Source organism: Sorex fumeus, unplaced genomic scaffold (assembly GCF_029834395.1).
Source record: "Sorex fumeus unplaced genomic scaffold, SorFum_2.1 ptg000055l, whole genome shotgun sequence".
Lineage (NCBI taxonomy): Eukaryota > Metazoa > Chordata > Mammalia > Eulipotyphla > Soricidae > Sorex > Sorex fumeus.
Genome location: NW_026606112.1, coordinates 2,950,615 through 2,957,798, shown reverse-complemented (window position 1 = coordinate 2,957,798; position 7,184 = coordinate 2,950,615).

Genomic DNA, 7,184 nt, shown 5'->3' with positions numbered 1-7,184 from the left:
TTTGCTTTTTTTTAGGGGGGTCACCTGGCGATGCACAGGGGTTATTCCTAGCTCTGCACTCAGGAATTACTCCTGGCAGTGCTCAGGGGACCATATCGGATGCTGGGAATCAAACCCAGGTCTGCCGCATGCAATGCAAAAGCCCTACACACTGTGCTATCGCTCCAGCCCTTAATTAAATTTTTTTCATTGAATCACCATAAGATATACATACAAAGATTTCATAATTGAGTCATACAATGATCGAACATCCATCCCTCCACAAGTGTACATTTTCCACCACCAATGTTCCATGCCTGGCTGTCCTTGCCGGAGCCCCTTGGAGGGGGGCAGGTTGAGTTTCGCTCCCTGCCCCGAGCAGAGGTCCGGCAGGCAGCCGAAGACCTCCAGAACCAGCCACAACCATGCCGAGACCACTCTCCACACGCATGAAGGTACTGGCAGAGAAACAAAGGCATGCGGGTCCCGGGGCTGAGATCTCCAAGCCTGCTTGGATCAGGGCTGAGCATCCTCCACCCAGATCCTCCATCTTCCAGTAGGCAGGGGTCACACCCACCAACTGACCTCTGGGGCCATGTAATCCCATCAATGACCAAGACCCAGAGACTATAAAACTTAGCTCCTGAAAGTGCGCGGCCGCATTTGCAGCTGCACGACATCTTACTATCTCATTCTTACTTTGGACAACCTGGAAGGCTACCGAATGTAACCTGCCCACACGGCAGCGTCTGGCAAGTACTCCCTGTGGTGTACCCAATATGCCAAATACCAGTAACAATGATGGGTCTCATTCTCCTAATCCTGAAATAGCCTTGAATATGGCACTTTTGAAAATCTCAGGGTTAGGGCGAAGGAGACATTACTGGGGCCTGCTCGAGGCAATCGACAAACAACAGGATGATCATGATCGTGATCGTGAATGTTCCTTGTATCCCTCCCGCCACTCCCATCCCACTCCACCCGTCTGTGGCAGGCACCTTCCTTCTTACTCTCTCGCTACTTTTGGGCATTATGGTTTGCAGTACAGATATTGAGAGGCCATCGTGTTTGGTTTTTAGTCTACTTTCAGCACACATCTGGAGCGATCCCTCCAACCATCACTGACTTAGTGGTCCCTTCTTCATACCAACTGCCTATTCACCCAGTGTAAGAGGTAGACTTCCAAACTGCATAGCGATCCTCCTGGTCATTGTCTCTACTGTCCTTAGGTGTTAGTCTCATATTATGTTATTTTATGTTCCACAAATGAGTGAAGTCATTCTGTGTCTGTCCCTCCCTTTCTGACTCATTTCACTTAGCATGATACTCTCCATGACCATCCATTTGTAAGCAAATTTTATGACTTCATCTTTTCTAACAGCTGCATAGTATTCCATTGCGTAGATGTACCAAAGTTTCTTTAACCCGCCGTCTGTTCTCGGGCACTTGGGTTGTTTCCAGATTGTGGCTATTGTGAACAGTGCTGCAATAAACATACAAGCATAGGTGTCATTTCTACTGTGCTTGTTTGCATCCCCAGGTATATTCCCAGATGTGGTATTGCTGGGTCATATGGGAGCTCAATTCCTAGTTTTTGGAGGAATGTCCATATTGTTTTTCAAAAAGGTTGGACCAGTCAGTATTCCCACCAACAATGAGTGAAGAGTCCCTTTCTCCCCGCAACCATACCAGCACTGGTTGTTCTTGTTCTTTTTGTTATGTGCTAGTTTCTGTGGTGTAAGATGATATCTCGTTGTTTTGATTTACATCTCCCTCATGATTAGTATTTTTGGCCATTTGTATTTCTTTTTTTTGGGGGGGGGGGAGTTTCTGTTTATTTCTTCTCCCCATTTTTTGATGGGGATGGAGGTTTTTTTCTTGTAAAGTTCTACCAGTGTCTTGTAGATCCTGGATACTAAACCCTAATTTGATGGATATTGGATAAATAATTTTTTCCATTCTGTGGGCTCTCTCTGTGTTTTGGTCGGTTTCTTTTGAGCTGCAGAAGCTTCTTAGTTTAATGTAGTCCCATTTCTTTATATTTGTTCCCACTTGCTTGGTCAGTGGTATCTCATCCTTGAAGATGCCTTTAGCTTTAATATAATGGAGGGTTCTATCTACATTTTCCTCCCTGTACCTTATGAGTTCAAGTCTGATATTGAGGTCTTTAATTCATTTTGGTCTGATTTTTGTGTGTGTCGTTAGACAGAGATCTAAGTTCTTTCTTCTTCTTCTTCTTCTTCTTCTTCTTCTTCTTCTTCTTCTTCTTCTTCTTCTTCTTCTTCTTCTTCTTCTTTTTTTGCATGTAGGTGTCCAATTTTCCCAGCACCACTTGTTGAAGAGGCTTTCCTTGCTTCACTTCATATTTCTTTCTCCTTTATCAAAGAATAAGTGATCATATACTTGAGACTCTGTGTCAGAATATTCAACTCTGCTCCATTGGTCTGTGGGTCTGTTTCTATTCTGTTTTAATTTCTAATGCTGTGTAGTACATCTTGAAGTTGGGGAAGGTGATGCCACCCATCTTCTTTTTCCCAAAGATTGCCTTGACTATGGGGGCTTATTGCTCCAAATGAATTTCAGGAGTGTTTTGTCTATATCTTTGAAAAAATGTCATGGGTATCTTTATGCAGACCACATAGAATCTGTATAATGCCTTGGGTGGTATTGCCATTTTGACAATGTTAATCCTCCTGATCCATGAGCAGGGGATGTGTCTCCATTTCGTAGTGTCATATTTTATTTCTGAAGTAGTTTCTTGGAGTTTTCTTTGTATAGGTCCTTCACCTCTTTAGTTAAGCTAATTCCCAGGTACTTGATTTTCTGAGGCACTATTGTGAGTGAGATTGTTTTTTCAAATATCTCTTCTCTTTCATTATTTGTATATAGTAAAGCCATGGACTTTCAGATATTGATTTGTAATCTGCCACTTTAGTTAACAAACTATAGTTCCTAGAAGATTTTCTGAGAATCTTTAGGATATTCTAAGTATAGGTATAATATTGTCTGCAAATAGTGAGAGCTTGACTTCTTCCTTTCCTATCTGGATGCCCTTGACATCTTTTTCTTGCCTAAGTGCTATGACCAGAACTTCCAATACCATATTGAATAGAAGTTGTTAGAGTGGGCAACTTTGTCTTGCTCCTGATCTTAGAGGGAAGGCATTTAGTTTCTCCCCATTGAGAATGAAGCATGCTGTGGGCTTGTGATAGATGGCTTTGATTATATTGAAGAAAGTTCCTTCAACTACCATTTTGTTGAGAGTTGTTCTTTTAATCATAAATGGGTTCTGGATCTTGTCAAATGCCTACTTTGCCTGTTGATATGACATACAGTTTTTATTTTTCCTTTTATTGATATGATGGGTTAGAGCCTTGAATATAGCACTTTCTTAAAAATCTCAGGGCTAGGATGAAGGAGACGTGGAGACATTACTGGGGCCTGCTCGAGGCAGTCGACGAATAACAGGATGGTCGTGATTCGTGATTTGTGATTTGTGATTTCCAAACCTTAAACCTTCCTTGAATTCCTGGGATGAATCCTACTTATGGTGTATGATCTTTTTGATGAGTCGTTGGATTCTCTTTGCTAGTATTTTGTTGAGGATCTTTGCATCTGTGTTCATCAGGGATATTGACCTGTAATTCTCTTTTTTTGTGGTGTCTCTGCTTTTTGTATGAAGGTGATAGTTTCCTCATAGAAACTGTTTGGAAGTATTTCTATTTATTCAATTTCTTGAAAAAGTTTGAAAAGGATTGAGAGTAGGTCCTCTTTAAAGGTTTGGAAGAATTCACTGGTGAATCCACCTAGGCCAGGGCTTTTGTTTTTCAAGAGACTTTTGATTGCTATTTTAATTTCCTTGATGGTGATAGGTCTGTTCAGGTATTCCAGTTCTTCTTGAGTCAGCTTTGGAAGATTGTAGGAGTCCAGGAATTTATCCATTTCTTTGAGGTTCTCTTGTTTCGTGGCATAAAGATTCTCAAAGTAATCTCTGATTATTCTTTGAATTTTTGTGGTTTCTCTTGTGATGTGCCCCCTTTTTGTTTCTGATTATGTTTGTTAGGGGTCTCACTCTCTCTCTATTTGTGAATCTTGTTAGTAGTTTATTGATCTTGTTTATTTTCTCAAAGAACAAGTTTCTTGGTTTCATTGATTTTTTGGATTGTTTTTTGGGTTTTCAAGTCATCAATTTCTGCTCTAAGTTTTATTATTTCTTTCTTCCTGCCTGGTTTGGGCTACTTTTGTTAGTCATTCTCCAAGATCTTAAGCTGTGAGGTAAAATTACTTATGTGGGCTCACTCTTCCTTCCTAAGGAATGCTTGCAGAGCTATACTTTCCTCTTGACACTGCTTTTGCCAAGTCCCATAAGTTCTGGTAATTCGTATCTTTCATTCTGGCTTGTTTCCAGGAATCTCTGGATTTCCTCTTTGATTTCTCCTCTAAGCCACTGGTTGTTCAGTAGTGAGCTGTTTCATTTCCAGGGGGTTAATTTGAATTTCTGTTTTTGTGTGTGATTCACTTCTATTTTCAGTGCATCATGTTCTGAAAAGATTGTTGATACAATTTCTATTCTTTTAATTTTATGAAGGTATGTTTTGTGGCTCAGCACGTGATCTATCTTGGAGAATGTAATATGTGCACTTGAGAAGAATGTGTATTCAGCTTTGGAGGGGATGAAATGTCATATATATACATATATATATATATATATATATTAAAACCCTGTCTTTCATGTCCTCTCTCAGATAACGTATGTCCTTGCTGAGCCTGAGTCTGATTGATCTATCGAGAGGTGATAGAGCGGTGTGGAAATCTCCAACTATTATTGTGTTGCTGTCAGTGTCTTTCTTCAAGTCTATCAGCAGTTGTTTTAAGTATTTTGCTGTTTAAGTATTAGGCGTATATACATTTAAGAGTGTGAGTTCTTCCTGATGTACAGATTGTTTGATCATTAAGAAATGACCTTCACTGTCTCTTGTAACTTTCTTCAGTCTGAAGTCTTTGTGATCTGATACTAGTATGGTCACCCCAGCTTTTTTGAGGGAGTTGTTTGCTTGTAGAATTGTTCTCCAGCCTTTGACTTTGAGTCTTTATTTGCTCTGACTGTTCTGATGTGTTTCTTGCAGGCAGCACAATGTTGAGTTCGATTTTCTGATCCATTCTGCCACTCTGTGTCTTTTAATTGGTGCGTTTAGCCCATTGATGTTGAGAGAGATTATTATGGGTTTTTGTCCCATCTTTCTGCTGAAGTTTGGTGAATTTGGGGAGCTTGTCTTGTCTTAAAGTTGCCTGTTTAGTTTTTCTTGTAACCATGGTTTTGAGTCTAACCAAGTTCCTCAGTTGTTATTTGTCTGTGAAGTTCATTCCTTCGGATATGAATGAGAGTCTAGCTCGGTATTCTTGGTGAGGCATTTATTTCATTGAGTTTTTTTCACTATATCCCACCACTGTCTACGGGCCCTGAAGATTTCATCAGATAAGTTGGCTGTAAATCTTAAGGATGCTCCTTTATAAGCATTTTCTTTCTTTGATCTTGCTGCTTTCAGAATTTTATCTGTCTATGGTTTTCGTCATTCTGATAAAGATGTGTCTTAAAGTGTTTTTATTTGGATTTCTTTTAGCTGGCTCTCTTTGGGCCTCCTGTATCTGCTTGCGTGTGCTCCTTGGCTCTGGGAACATCTCAGCAATTATGTTTTTGACAGTTTCTTCATCATCAGGGTTTTCTTCCTGTCCCTCTATGACTCCAATGATTCTTATTTCTCTTGGCTTCATTCTGATTTTCTCTTGATATCTGTTTATTTATTTATTTATTGATTGATTGATTTTGGGTCACACCTGGCAATGCTCAGGGGTTACTCCTGACTCTGCACTCAGGAATTACTCCTGGCGGTGCTCGGCGACCATATGGAATGCTGGGAATCGAACCCGGGTCGGCTGTGTGCAAGGCAAACGCCCTACCCGCTGTGCTATCGCTCCAGCCCCATCTGTTGGTTTATTTTGAGGCTTCTTTCTTTCCATTTTCTGCTGTTGTCTTGAGATTCTCTGCAGCTCATCTTGGATCTCACTGATTCTGTTCTCATAGCTGGTTACTCTGTTGCTGAAGCCTTCCACTGAGTTTTTTGTTTCACCGACCAAGCTTTTTAGATCTGTCATTTCTCCTTGTATTTTCATTTGCATTTTCCTCATTCCTGTTCTCATATCCTCATCTTTTATCAGCAATGTGTTCCATTGCTTCTTTGAATTCCTTACACATCCTTAAAAACTCCATTCTAAATTCCTTATCTGACAGGTTATATAGTTCATTATTACTGTTTGATTCATCTGGGCTAGCGACTTTACTCACTAAGCCTGATGAGTTCCTGTGTTGTCTTACCATTGTGACCTTTGCATTTTGTAGTTTATTTCCTGTGTGGTGTTGTATGTTTGGGCCCTGTGTGGAGCTGCCTCTGTGTGTTACCTTGGGTTGTGGATAGGTAAAGAAATGTGAGGCCTAGGTTAACGAATAGCTCAAATGTAGGGAATAGATGAAGTAACTTCTTTGCACTGATGTGATAGGGTCTGCGAGTTTTTGTGATTAGAGATTTTAAAGCTATGCTATGGTGGGTAGATCCGGGGGCAATGCCGGCGGTGCACACACCTGGTTTGAGAAGTTAGATAGGCGCGTTGGAGGTGATGACTGGCAGGGGCGGGCAGTTCCGGGATGAGATGTTGGGAGGCGGAGCTTCCCTTTGGGTTGGAGGGGGGGCGGTGTTCAGGCAGGGGTATGGGCATTGCCTGCCCCTCGGGTCCACACACCTATTTTGAGAAGTTAGATTGGTGTTGAGGGTGACAGTTCAGCTTCACACTTTAGTCATGGAGCTCATGCATGCTTGCTAGGGGTTGCATTCATTCCATGAACATGCTTTCCCTCATTCTGGTTTGATGGACATACTGAGTACCATGTCACAGTCAGGTCACCCTCACAGTCTGGGGTGTCCAGGAGTCATGGCCATGTCCAAACCCTGACTATTGCCACTTGATGCCCTGGCCCTCCGCAGCCCATGAGCATTGCTTCCATTGAGTCTTGTCACCTACTTAATCCATTTGGTTTCTACTTTTTGCAACTAAAGGAGGATTAAGTGACACAGATTTTGTTTGTTTTCATGGGGGTGGGGAGAGGCACACCCAGTGGTGCTCAGGGCTTATTCCTGGCTCTGTGCTCAAAG